The 15,070-nt window shown below is 39.6% G+C and overlaps 1 long non-coding RNA gene across 1 annotated transcript; it reads left to right on the plus strand.

The window, feature by feature from the left end:
• Positions 1-8,908: 8,908 nt before the first annotated feature.
• LOC121135414 lies at positions 8,909-9,772 on the plus strand. The gene is made up of 2 exons (XR_005872547.1): positions 8,909-9,022; positions 9,398-9,772. It is a non-coding gene; the product is annotated as an uncharacterized LOC121135414 (long non-coding RNA).
• Positions 9,773-15,070: the final 5,298 nt, after the last annotated feature.

A 15,070-nucleotide genomic window follows, 5' to 3' on the forward strand; every position in this document is an offset into this window, starting at 1 on the left:
TCAGTGTTGTGTTTAAGTTGCTCCTGACACAAGTCCTGAAATATGGAAGAGGGTGGGTAGTACTATGGTGGGGTTAGATTCAGAAAAATCATCTAGGCTGGATGTTGGTATTTAGTGAGCAGCTACCAAAAAGAGAGATACAAGTACCTCGAAAAGTCTGTGGCATAAAGAAGGGAGGAAGACTGAGGAAATACAAGTAAGATCTGCTTTCTGATCTCAAAGAGCCCAAGGAAACAGAAGAACCTTGGAGGGGAATTCATCACCATGGGAGCTGAGGAGAAAGGACCTTTTGCCGAGGGAGCTAAGGGCAGAGTGTGACAGGTTTTAGAGACACAGGACTCAAATCAAGAATAGAAGTTCTTTGTAAATGAGGAAGCTTTGGCACGTGACTAGAGCAATTTGGGAGTGAAAGACAAATTTGAGAGGTAGGAAGGGGGTGGGTAGGAGGGCGGGTGGGAGAGCGGGAAGAGGAAGGAAGGATGCTAGACGAGACTTCAGAAACACACTTTTGTTGTACGGCCGGAAGCGCCTTCTCCTCTGTAACACGTTGTTCTTCTCCCAGCTCTTCCAACTCACGGTATTAGATTAAGTTTTCGTAGTCAGATGAGATTTTAATTTATTTATAGATTCTCAGTAACCCTTGTCGTGCCTGGCAATCCACAGCAGACTGTTAAATAAATGACTGGGACAGAAGCGATGATCACTTTTTTTCATTACCATTTTCCCAGGGAAACTCCAATTATTTCAATTGAAATTATTGAGGGACACTGTAGTACAAACCTATGTGACACAAATTAAGTCTCCACAAGGCCAGGGCAGCATGTATTTAATTATACCTTCAAGGAAAGCCAGCGCGGTTCTCTCTGATGGAAAACTGACTTTTCAAATAATAAGGAGAATTAAGACTTATGTATGCTAGAATTACTATCCCAGGAACACTCCCACAGCACATTCAGCCGTGTCATGGCAGCTCTGGAAGAATTGAAGGAGATGTCAATGCAGAAAGCTTCTCACTGTCTGCCTGAGGCTCAGAAACAGTCATTTATTGTTTCTGGGGAATTCAGGGTCTCACAGCACCACCGGAGGCTTCTGGAACTTGCCAGGCAATCCCAGCTTGTTTCTGGGAAAACATAGCATACATAGAATGACACATTCTGTCAAGAACCAATGCTTAAATATTCTCAAATTCATTAAAACATTCTTTTTGTGTTTTTTTTTTCAAGACAGGGTTTTTCTGTGTAGCTTTGGAGCCTATCCTGGCACTCGCTCTGTAGCCCAGGCTGTCCTCGAACTCAGAGATCTGCCTGCCTTTGCCTCCCGAGTGCTGGAATTAAAGGCATTTGCCACCAGCACCTGACCATTAAAACACTTATTAAAAGAGAAGGGAGGAAGGCAGGCAGATCTCTGTGAGTTCGAAGCCAGCTTGGTCTACAGAGTGAGTTCTAGGACAGCCTCCAAAACAATACAAAGAAACCCTGTCTCGAAAAACCAGAGAGAAAGAGAGAGAGAGAGAGAGAGAGAGAGAGAGAGAGAGAGAGAGAGAGAGAGAGAGAGAGAGAGAGAGAGAGAGAGAGAGAGAGGTGAGGGCAGATAAAAACGTAGAAAGGATTTGCTTTATGATTTGGGGCCTCTGAGCCTCAGGAGGGACAAGGTGGGTAAAAGATATGGATGTGACCAGCTCAGAGATGTAGCATTAAGCAAGGAAGAACATTGAGAGAGAGCAGAAGGCAGACATCATTGATGAACTCTCAAGGTACCAGTTAGGGAAAGAAGAGGATTCACAGGAGGAGACAGTCCAGGCTGTAGATCTGTACACTGTGTTCTACTCTACATCTAAGCCAAAGAAAGAGAAAAGAGTCAACAAAGAACAAAGAGTCCTTCATCTCTCTGGATACACTTCAAAAATTCTCTTCCCATCAAAATATTAACTGATGTGGTCTGTTTAGAGTTTGTTGATTCTGGTGCAAATTTTCAAACACTATTAAACACCTATAGAATAATCCATGTCACAAGCAACAGCTTCATACACAGACTCTGATCATCCCTTAAAATGCCTGCCACTAAGGTAGATGAAGCCTTTAATGCCTGATTTAGTCTGGATCTGAAATATGCCCCAAAGTGCAAATGTAAAAGTTTTGGTCACCAGACTGAAACAGTATTTGGAAGTGGTTGTACCTTCAGGAAATGAGGTCTCTGAGGTGTGCCTTGCATGTGGATGTTGGAAGCTTGGCCATTTCTTGTTTCTACCTTTTCTTCCCGGATGCATGAGGTGTTGGCTTCCTCTGTCACACATTCCCACCATAATGTCCTGGAGTGTCACAGGTGGAAAGAAACAGGGACAAGTGACTGAAAACACAAGCCGAAGTAGACTTTTACTCCTTTTCTATTAATGTGTCATATATTTTTTTTCTCCATCGGGACTGAAAGCTAACATAATACCCACAAATAAAAAAAAACTCTCAAGTCACATCCCGTCAGGCAGAAGAGTCAGAATTTGCACTCATAATTCCTGAACCCTAGGATATTTCTATAATGATTGTTAGAGCTCTTTGATTTATGTTGGCTATAAAATGCATTGTCACACATTTTTCTCCAAAGTGCAAGACCCTCCCTGACCTGTGGAACTGGTCACATCATTACACGGGAACACTGTGACTGCTGCAAATAAGCTCTATAAGTATCTCTTATTTAGGACCTGAGTAACAAGAAACCAAAGGCATGAGTTGGATGGTTACCTTCTGAACTTGCTCTGTGCACTGTAAATGGAGAAGCAGCTCGAACAACAATACAGCACACCCAACTTCACCTTTGTTAGCTGACAGGAAGTAAAAAGAGAGAAACAAGAGGCAGAAACTTGTGATGCTATCACGTTGTTTCCAAGAGATCAAAGAGGAGGATTCCTGGTTTTTCCAAGCAAAGCACAGGCAGCAAGCAGCAGAGAGAGCTGTTCCTACACAGCTGTGCTATCATCCTCAAGCAGAAACACTCCAGTTGCCGGGCAGGTCAACTCTTTCTCCTGATTTGAAGCTTTAACAATTGGATGTAAAGCACATTCCAAATGGTTTCAAGGGCACACGCAAAGGTATGAATTCAATGCTGTCGCTGTAAGGTCCCCTTAAACCTCACCTCCAGAAAAGTCTCTCTTCAGTCTCCCCACAAAAATCACTTTGCTCCTAGCTTAGGGGAAAATTATTTCTTCACTTTTTATGCATTGAGCATCTGCATAAGCATGCCTAAGCATGTGAGTTGATGTTTGCATAATTTTGAAATTCATATAAACTTAGCCATCTTTTGTGCCTGGTGTTATTTATCCACATTTTGTTTGGGTAGTGTGTAGTGTGGTTTACCCATCTTCTTGTGTGTCAGAGATTATGTAATCATACACTACTTATTCATAGGCATTGGCTGTGTATGGGCTGAGGTTTCTTCAAAATACTACTCTACATTTGCTGGTCTCAGTTACTCGGTACACATTTGAACACGTGCAAATATATAGGACATGACCTATAACCCTAAGATAAGTTATTTCTTTCTCCTAATATATTCCTTCATAAACAATTCATCCCTATAGCTATGGTGACTATATGATTATGATTTCCCTAATAAACCCTATGTCAGTGTTCATTTTCTCTAGAGTGTATATTTATTTTCTACTCAACTATTGTTTTCTTTTTTCTGTGCCTTTGAAAGAAAAAATTCTCTGTTCTTATTTTAGTTTAGCTACACTGCATTCATAAAGCTGTACATCACCCTGTAGAGTGTGACTTTAGTGACTTTCCCCAGTTTTTGTTAACCTCACTTTCTGTGATCTCCCGGGTATCAATGCATTTTTTTCTTATTTTAACTTATCTTTTTTTCTTGACTGCTGTGTTTTTCTGTCTAGCTTCTGAAATATAGTAGGCATGTTTATTTTAAAGCCTATGTCTGATAGTTTCAGTAACTCATTGCTTAGTGACATGTGTGATGCCTGAAGTTTCTACTCTTGTTTCTTTATGTGACTTTATTTTCTTAAAAGCTACTAATGTTTTTTGGTGCACTATATGTTATATATTCAAAAAGTCTCGTGGAAATAATGTGAGGCCTGAGATTCTGCATCTTCCTTCTTACACAGTTGTTTCTGCCAGGTACTGGCTACATTAGCAATCTGGAATTCTCTTCTGGAAGCTTGATGATTAAGAAAAATAGAAAGAAACTTAGAGGAGAGTCCCTTAGAGATCCTACCTATATCTACACACTTGTTCTCAGAAACTGGGTGCTGTTCATTGGTTCAGCATAAGTGGGAACACCCATTGCTTGCTTCTAGACTCTACTTCTGCATTCTAGAGTTTCCTTGAGTGGTCAGGAAGCCTGATGAGTCCTCAACCCCTTGACTAACTCACCCTCAACAATAGCTCCTACCAAGGGCAAAATGGCTCCAAATTCCACATGCACAACATTCCCTGGGCATGTCTTTTCTTGCATCCTAAGCCTCCTTATTTTTCAAAGTCTTTTAGCAATAGTATATCTTTAAAGAGAATATATGTCTGGCTTCCCTGCTTATCCTCACCAGCCCAAATTGCCTAGTTCATCATGACTAAAAGCAGAAGGCAAGCCAGTGATATGTTTCTTACCTAATAGTAAGAAAAGACTCTAAGAGTCTCCTTCCTTTAATATGTCAATTTAACCAGCCAAAGGAAGTTATCAGGCCTAACTTACTATCCTCACTGGTCCTGATGCAATTGGATCCTTACTCAATTATACCATTATAGCATATTGCTCTGAGCGACTTTTCTGTTAGAAGCATATGGTGTTTTTAGTCCTACTGTTGATTCTCTTCCACTGGACTTGTTTAAAACACGCTCGTTTTCAATTTAGAGTCTGGGTTGTACATGCATTACATTCTGAATTGCCTGGCCAGCTTCCTTAGGAGACGAAATTATGAACTGGACACTTAGATTTGCATAAATTTTCCAGGATTTATTTTCAGAATTAACCAGCAACAAGTTATACAAGATTGGAGAAAGGAAATGCACCTGCCTTAGCAGACTAGAAATCACAGACTTTCCTTTCCCTTGGGGACTGCTATCACAAAGCAAAAGAATGAACGGTTGGGGATTCTTGCTTGAAAAGACAACTCTAAACTTAATGAAACTACGCCAAGGGTCCTTCTGTGTTTTTAGTGACAGCTCACAAACTATGAGCCCAGTTCCTATATACACAGCCCCCCAGGATGGATTTATTAGACCTTCATGGAACTACCAAAACAAAAAAAGGAAAGAAATTAGTTTAAGAAAGTTAGAAAAGACGGGCGTGGTGGAGCACGCCTTTAATTCCAGCACGCAGGGAGGCAGAAGCACTCGGATCTCTGTGAGTTTGAGGTCAGCCTGGTCTACAGAGTGAGTTCCAGGATAGTCAGAACTATCCTGGAAGGAGAAACCATGTCTCAAAAAAAAAAAAACAGAAGAATAAAATAAAGAAAACGAAACAAAACAAGAAAACCGAAAACCAAAGGCAAAAAAGTGGTTAAAAAAGAGATCCTTTTACTTATAAAATTTGTTATTTCTAGTTATATGGACTACTTCTAAGTATGTGTGTGTGTGTGTGTGTGTGTGTGTGTGTGTGCATGTGTGTGCATGTGTGGGTGTAGTTGCCTATGTGTTAGTGCATATGTATGTCCATTTTCACATGGAGGCCAGAAGTCACCCACAAATATACACACACACTTTACCAGCTCAGCTATACCCTTACCCCAATGTGTCTATGCTGAATGCTCTCTTTATTTTGAAAACCTTGGTACATGTACAGAAATGCCTTTTACTTTTCTATGATCTGAAATAATGCCTCATTTCATGGTCAGAGCATCTGGTCCAGATGTAGAAGCAGTTCTTAACGGGGCACTGAGTTCAACTTTCTGGGATGGGCTGGTGGGGCACACCTAGGCTGGCTCTCCCCTTCTGTTGTTCCTGCTCTATTTGTCTGTATCATGTTTGTCATAATGTGATATATACTGTGTGTATTCTACTTTGGAACACCCTTATCCGAGATCACAGTCCACTAACTCCTACACTTATCTACCAACGATATGTAATTCTGCCTCACCGGCACGTGATCTCATTGTCTTGGGAAGTGAGAGAATATAGTAGAATATAGATGGTGGGGGCCTCCATCTATACAGCTATTAGGAAGGTGTCATCTCAGTGGAGTGATGTTTTCCAATGCCGCAACTGTTTGCTGGTCACCCATGATCTTTTTGGTTGTGAGCCTAGCCTTTAATGGCTGAGTCATCTCTCCAGCCCAGACCCATGATCTTTTTAAAAAGCTCACACACTTGCTTCAGTAAATAGGACCAGTGAACTCCTTGGTTCCCAAAACTGGAATCATTACTTTGGTTTGTCATTGATATCCTACCCTGTCTGGGAGGAGTGGATAGTCATTCATGTCTATTCAGTAAAATTTCATGCAACAATGTATGAGAAGCTCAGGTGATGACTTATTATCTGAAGAGGTTATGGGGGGAGGGTGGCAGAGGACACAGTTGCCTGTGACATGCTTAGATTTTCCTTCCACCAGTTCTGAGGACCTAGCATGGTATGCTATCTATGCATGGTGGGCAATCTATCCACTGAGTGACATCCTCAGACTGGAGAACTTTCTTAAGGTTTTCCCAAGACTACAGGGCACAGTCATAATGGACGAGATAAAGCAACCAGATGGGAGGCTGTGCCACTCTTCCAGATTTAAAGTGATGTGTGAATTAGGGATGTGACTGGCTTGAGAAGACAGAAAGGTGCCATTTGAATGACTTAAGGAGGTAGTGAAGAACTAGAGGTTCAAGCTGTGGGACACAGGTGACCTTCAGGACAAGCTGTGACCATAGGAGACTGAACTGTATGACACACTAAAAGAGCTATTTAGCCAAGTAAAGGACCTTTGTTTTGCTTTTCAGATACACTTTGAACTTTCCAGAGAAGTCAGAATGACTGTAGGCTGAATCCCAAGGTACTGGCAAGTTCATCATTTTTTCCCCTTGAATTGGTGAAAATTCTTCTGTGGACCTTAACTAATTAATTCCTGAACATCCTGGCTTACTTCAGCTCTCTTTGAATGATGTCAAACAGATGTAGGTAGAATAAGCTACACCTTGCAGTATATTTATTGGAAGGGACTTTTGCATTACTGTTGTGACCCATCGTGCTACCAGCAAAGGAGGTTTGGTGGCACTCTTACAAAGCAAGACCAAGATCATTGAGGAAGAGGCTTAGCTGGTAATTCTCCCTGAATGCCGACTCCACCATTATGTGTTGGAGCAGGTACACTCCTACTGTTTGTCAGCCATGTTCATGGGGAGAAGCTCGCTGGCCATCTGTTTTCAGACGCCTGCTTTAGCCCCAGGCTGTGTGTTCTTTATTTGCTCCCTCTACCGACTCTTGCACAAACCAAGCAAGGAAACCTTAACAAGTTTTGCTGTTATTTGGGTGCATATCAAACGAGTTAAATGTAGTGACATTGCCTCGTGGACAGATTATGAATAAGGTAAATCATAAATACAGAAGATCAGTAAATTGCCCTGTGAGCAGATGACCTGCAGGCTTGTTTGTTCCAAAAAGCAGAAGAAGGACGCACTCTTTCTAGCAGAGCTCGTGTGGCCCACTGCAGACAGGACAGATGGAGACTGAGCATGCGTGTGGCTTTGTGATTCTCTGCCATGGTCGCTGAGAGCTGTCTGGTGCCAGGCTCTGTATCAGGAATGTTATGTGGAGTAGTAGCACAGCTGAAAAAGTACGCCGTCAGTTCAGTAAGAGCATTCTTTTAATACTGAACTCCACTTCTAGAATTAGGGAAAATAGCTACCCTTCATTCTCTCACTGAAGAAGAAGCCAGAAAGCATTTATAAGAGGACAAAGGTGGAATTAAGATACCCACAGGGCAGTAATGGAGCCAGCTGATCACTCAAACTGGAAGCTACTTAATCAGCCCACTGTCCTGTCCTCTTCAGTCTCTGATCTGAGTAAGAAAAACTGTATGGGGGGAGGTTATTTGGAGGGGGTTGTTTTGTTTTTGTGTTTTTAATGAAAAGAGCAATCAAAACTGTACCCACTTTAAAAAATGACAATGAACCCAATATTTTGGTTCAGTTGAATAAAAAGAATTGCTGGATGAAACATAAAGGTATGGGTGGACAATCTACTGCCTAAAAACTAGGAAACAATGAGGAAATAAAGCCCAATAAGACTATGCAAGTCCTCCTACTGATTCTACTGTAGGAAACAACATAGATAACTAAAGTAAATCAAAACTTTTCTTAGAAAACCCACTGTCAACTGTTCTAGGCTTCAGATAAAGCATTGGAAAACATGAAATGCTTTCATTACCTTGTTCCATTTAGCTTGGACTAATTTGAATGCAATTTTTCTTGCAAGTTACCCAAATTCATTGTAAAGGCCCTGGTCTGTAGTATTTACAAGAGGCTTTGTTTCTGTCCCTTCATCTACAAGTATTAATTTAGACCTTCTGCCAGCAACTTATAGTGTTTGCTGGATATTAGGAAGGGCTATGCTAATATTGAAATTATATCTCTGCCTTCGAGATTACAGCTAAGTGTCAATGAATAGGGCAAAAGATCCAGGGACTTGAGACATCCGGTGAAAAACTACAAAACCTGAAGTCCCCTCTGGGAGAGGAAAAAGTGTCACCTACATGTTCTAAGCACGTAGAGAAGGCATATCCACACCCCTCCCAGGGAGCCAGTTCTGAAAAAAATGGAAGCTTGTTTAAATGTGTTCCTGCTTTGTGTTTGTCAGCTCTAACCTTGCATTGCCAAGGTAGAGTCCAGAGATCTCAGAAGCCAGGAGGATCAGAAAATGTTAGTGCAAGTGACCAGAACAGTACAGACAGGCAGCTGAGCTACACTGTGGCCTTTGTTGGCCATGTAACCTTGGTCTCAAGTTTGTGTTTTCCAAGAAGCATCTCATTTCAGAAAGTGAGTTTCCAGTGAAGCATTCAGAGAAGCCTGGACATGGAAAGAAAATGATTTGTTTAAGAGGTAAATACAAAGTTTTTATTTCTCCTACACAGTAATAATTTAATGTTGATAAAGACATATTGATATAAAATTATAGGACCTAGGATATGAAATTTATTTCCTACTTCTTAAAATGCTCTTATATTTATTTTAAAGATCCACACTGATATGTATAGGTGTTCAATATATAGTCATTTCATTTTTATACTGAAAAATTAAAATATGTAAACCATCAATGTTGAAAATATGCATATTTAAAATACATGCATTTATAAATTGAATTTATATATTGAAAAGAAAGAGTGGGAAAAAAGAGAGATCATAGTATAAACCTTTGCCCTAAACCAAAGCGTTGCCATACTGTCTTTCTCATGGGATATTAATTTTTTTTTTCAGAGATGTACTGCATATATGTAGGCACTGAAAGGAGAATGATGGAATAAGCCCACTGCATCCTTAACTGAAAAGAGAAATCACTACACGGTGCCGGGATATGGGAAGGCCTTCCGATTTCCACACCCCAGGTCCTCCGTTTTCTGCACCTACTACAATGTGGATTTATGTTGGCCAAAATATCACCCACGGTATCACAAGTGGAGTATAAAGTGCCATATTGGGCTACCATATGGCTACTAACCTCCGACGTTGGTAGTAACTATCAATGTAGAAATTTGAGAGCAGAATGAGCCTCGGGATAGAACCAGATCTCACTCAAGCATGTTATATAATTGGCTGTAGTGAGAAACTAAGAAAAAAAATGTCTCTGAACCAGATGGATTTGAAGTGTTCCATTATTCATAAACAGTTTTTTTTCATTTTGCAACTGTACTTCTTTCCATTCCCAAATTTTCTGCCACAGAAAATTGCTGAAGAAGGTGTGAAAAGGGACAGAAAAAAAAAACCTACCCCTCCTTCTCTGCCTTTCTAGAAGATAGCCTGCCATCCCAGCATCTGAGAAGCCAGAGGCAATGTCTGGGGCAGTTAGTTTGAGACCATAGCTGCTTCTCTGTGTTACATGTGAATATGTATATGAGAGGGGACATTCAGGGGGAGGCAGGAGGGACTTTTACTGAACGTGGCCACAGGTAATCACAGGCTTCACAAGCTGTGCTATGGTAGAATCCATTGTCGCTAAACCTTAAAATGCCTTTTCTATAGCATCTCGTTTCTGTGCTACAGCCCCAAGACTGGAGATAGGGGATGGCAAAGATATTTATTGCAGGTGGGAACCTTTCCAGTTGAATAAGACAATAAAAGATGGTATCCTCAACAATTGATAGAAGCCAAGAGATGTCAGAAAACCCTACGGGACAGGTAGCTTTGAGTTTGGTAATCAACACACAAGATGGAATATCAGAATGAGAAGAATTTTAAAAGGGCATATCTGTTGTGTAAAAGAATGGAAAAGAATGCTGCACATGTTCTGTAGACTTTAACAGGGTAATAGGAGAGTCAGACTGTGACAGCCATGACCGCATGCCATGAGAAACTATCCCATTTAAGAAGTATCCACATATCCTAAGGATGTGGAGAACACTTCTATGTAGCGCATTAGTGTAATTATTATTTAAGGGGTGCTTTGCTTTGTGTGACTCCGATGGAGAATTAATAGCAGATTTGAAGTTGGCACTATACAATGAACATGACAGATTAATCTTCTCTACGTTTTCATTCTTGAATATTTCTCATCCCAACTTCAGGTCATTACTTCAAAATTGCCAATGAATATAATTGGACACAAACCATAAACAAGACATTTGTGCCTGATGAAATTAAATTATCATCATGATAAAACAGTTTACATGGGATTGGGTGGCTGGTAAATTTTTAGAGTTCTAAAGCATTTGATATGTGTGGGCCTCTATTGTACAGAAGTCCCTGCCTTTGAATTTTTAGACAGAAGCTGGTCCGTGAAAGCCTTAGATATAACTTAAGAAAACATTATTTCCAGAAAATTGATTTGTATCTAACAGCTCCATAGACATATGTTGAAGTTCTCTCTGACATACCTCTTGAGAATAGCCACTCTTCCAGAGTAGCCTTCTAGGCTGGGCAATGGCCCACAACCTCTCTGCCATCTGAGGGATTTCCCAGGGACCTTTGCCACTCATATATTCTCCTAGTATTTACTTCCCGTGACATGTTTTAGCTCCACCATACAACATTGCTTAAAATATCTCAACCCTTTTTGGCCTGGGAGAAGCTTTAGAGACTGTCACATTTAATCTTCTCTTCCTGTGAGTAAGGGACACAGAGTGCCTTGCCCAGGGTCAAAACCTAGCTACAAAACTGGGACAGGAAACAAAGTATGCAGTCTCTTTTCAGACAATAACAGCACCATTCTACTTTGGTCTGATTTGTGACATTATCCAAGTGTTTGGGCTAGGATTTCTTTTCTGAATGATTTATAAAATCTTTGATAGCTGGGACCATCTTCCAGGGCTTTCTTTCTCTCTCACCATGTGATGCTAGAAACACTGGTAAAGAAATAGTACTTGTACTCAATGTATTGATTAAGGTTGGAGAACACACTTCTCAAATTCAGGTAGAATTCACGTAGACTAAATTAGCCACTTTAAAGTTTGCCATTCAGTGACATTTAGCACATTTTATAATGTCCCACATTCCTTATTCAGTCTCCACACATTCTTATTAACCCTAAGATACCCCCTGTATATTAAGAAGTTACTCATTGCTATCTTCATTTCTAGCCCCAGGAAATGACCAATCCACTTTCTTCCACTACAAGTATGTCTGTTCTGGACATTTCATAAAGACAGAGGCATCCACAGTATGACCTTGTGTGTCTGGTTTCTTTCACATAGTTCAATGTTTTGGATATTCAGTTATATCACAGCTTATATCACTACTTCATTTCTTTTCATAGCTAAAAAGTCTCCCTCTATATTTATATATAGTTGATTTATGTATCTATCTGTCTACTAATGGACATTTAAGATTGTTTCTCCTTTTGCCTCTTAATAGTACTCCATGAACATGTGTGTACAGGCATTTGAGTAACTATCCTCAGTTCTGTTGGATGTATCCCCAGGATGGAATTGCTGGTTCATGTGGTATTTCTAAGTTTAACTTTCCGAAGAAGTACCCATTCTTAGTACAGTGGCTGGATCATTTGTTATGAGGCATTCAACTTGAGGAAAATAAATTATAAAATACAGTGTGATTTTTATTCATGAAAACAGCCCCTTGAAATTTCAGGAAGAAATATTATACATTTAGACATTTATTAACTCTCTCTGTTTTCAGCTGATACTGATGGAATCTATAATACGACTTTCTGACAACGTACTCCATTCATAGATGCCAACAAGTTCATATCAGTGTCTGCCATTCTAATCTCCCAGCTAAATAGTTACACCACTATGCCCTTCTGTAGAGTGATGTAGGTTGTACATTACCTGTACTACTATATGCAATAAAGTTCAGGAAGATTGAAATCTTTCTGATGGAAGGAGTTATACATGCTACCCTCTCATTCACATTCATCTTGTGTAATTCAAACATCTTCATCCTTGCAGTCAATTAACAATGATATCATACTTGATATCACACACAAAAGTCCTTGAGATAGCCTTCAGAGGGATTTCCAAAGGTGTGAGATGAAATGAATGATTCTATGGATAATTGAAACTCACATGCTTGGAAAACACACACAGAAATAGCGTGGAGAGTAAGTACCACATTGTGATATAAAGAAAATCTGGCTGGGGACAATGGGGATAGAGTTTGAATGTGGTTCAGAAAAAAAAGAGGTACTAATTACAATGCAAAGAGCAAAGGGTCGAGCCTTGGAATGTGCAAAGTGGGTTCATACACCACTTAGTGCAAGGACGTTACTCTTTAGAGAAGTAAGCCTTTTTGATGATAGTTCATGTTGTCAGTTGCTTGACAATTATCATGCAAACTTGGCTTTTGGAAGATATAGGATCTTTGTTTAGGCAGAGCTGATGGAAAGTGAACCTCAGTTACTCCTGCAGGGAGGGTTAGTATGTATGGAGACTTCAAAAGCAGTACTACAGATGGATCTGAAGTAAGTTAGAGCCAAAGCAGCTGAGGTGAGATAGCAAGTCTTGGGGATAAATGCAAGATGTCATGAGAGCTGATGTGATTTGGACATTAGAGGATGGCAATGATGGATTCACAATGACTATGAGATAGTAATGGTATGAAACCAAATGACTGTTAAAACTCTTCATAGAGTTAGTTCATCCAGGGCAAGAGGGAGCAGAAGAATGGGTTGTCTACTGAGGAAAAACTCCTATGCTATATTTTCAGGACCAAGTCCATCTCTAAATGAACTTTTTCAAATAAAATATTTGAAATATTTTAATAAGATTGCATTTGGCATTTGGAAGTAAAGAGGGACATTGGATTGAAATGTAATCAAGTCCCTATGTTGGGGACATAAATTTTATGATGCCCAGGTTGAACTTGGATTATTTATTACAAATAATTCCATTCCTCAAAGTAAACAAGTTCCTTAAAAACTTTCTTTTCTTAGTTCTCCCTGTAACAAGCATCATCCTGCCAGACTAGTCCCAGAGTTGCATCAACCCCAAATAACATACAGAGAATCTATTAGTTACAATGGTGTTGGCCAATGTCCATAACTACTGATATATGTATATATATTTATATAAGGTCTTATCTTACAAAGGGTGCCAACCTCATTCATTCTCTCTTCCCAAGATCACATGGTGACTCTCTACTCTTGACTACATTTCCCATAATCCTACTTGACACCTAGTCCCACCCATCTTGCTTCCTATTGGCCAACAGTGCTTTATTTATCAACCAATAAGACAATATATACACAGCAGGACTTCCCCCATCATCTCCCCATTTCATCCCAAAGCAACAATGACAGTGGCATGACAATAGCTCTCATAAATGTTAGGAAGGGCTAGCAGAGTTCAATGAAGTGATGAGCTACAAACACTAAATACTATCTACTCTATTTGTGATCAGTAGATGTTGCATATATATAATAAAATATTCAATGCCACATTCATCTATAAAACTATTACCATGAATCAAAAATAAAATAATTCAATATATTATTTTGATAAATCAGCATTGAGGAACATTTGAATTTTTGAGGGGTGGTGGTTTTTCAAAACATAGTTCTCTATGTAACAGTCCTGGCTATCCTGAATCTCACAGAGATCTGCCTAACTCTACCTCCCTGAGATCTGGAATTAAAGGTGTGCACTGCCACACCCAGCCAACATATGAATATTATCCACCCCTTTAACATTCCACAAAAAATATCTGTGAATCTTCCATCTTGAAATCCTGATTCAAGATCCTATCTGAAATTTGGGATTAACCCTTTTCTGAAACAAGAGGGGTAATTTCTAACCTGTATAGGGTTTATGAGATTTTCTTTGTTTTTTTTTGTTTGTTTGTTTGTTTTTTTTGTTGTTTTTTCTGAGATTTTTAAAATTAGTTCTTTAGGGTGATACTTGAGGCTCCATAAAAGAAAAAAAATCAACAAGCACAGCATCACTTTGCATAATTTAACATAAAGAACAATATGCTTATTTTTGTGTCTAAGAACATGGGTGATGGAAGAGCAAGTAGTTGTGGTCTACAAGCAAAGACATACAGCCATACGTATTTAGTTATCCCCCAATTGACTGTGTCACATTTGCATGCAACATTACAAATATTGCTTAAAAGAAAAGTTCTCCAATTAGTTTCTCCTGTTTCTGAAGACAGGTTAGAAATTGTTACATAGCAGATCCATGGGTCCCCAAACCCATGTGAATAATCCTACAGATTCTTTAGTCACATGTCAAAAGTGAACGCCTTACAGAAAGACAAGATGCTTAGATAATTTCTCTGTATAAAGACATTTGGTAAAGATGGTCTTGTTTACACCTCATAGCAGATGCATGACTACTTGTGTGGCCTCATGGGAAAACTCAAGTTCACAGAAGCATCAGTTCATAGGTAAGATATTCTTAACTGTAACAATATTATTTATCATATAGCTCTTGGAGAATGTTATCTTGAGTATAGGAAATGGAGTAGGAAATACTGAAT

The sequence above is a fragment of the Mesocricetus auratus genome, unplaced genomic scaffold (genome assembly GCF_017639785.1).
Source record: "Mesocricetus auratus isolate SY011 unplaced genomic scaffold, BCM_Maur_2.0 Super-Scaffold_4256, whole genome shotgun sequence".
Classification (NCBI taxonomy): domain Eukaryota; kingdom Metazoa; phylum Chordata; class Mammalia; order Rodentia; family Cricetidae; genus Mesocricetus; species Mesocricetus auratus.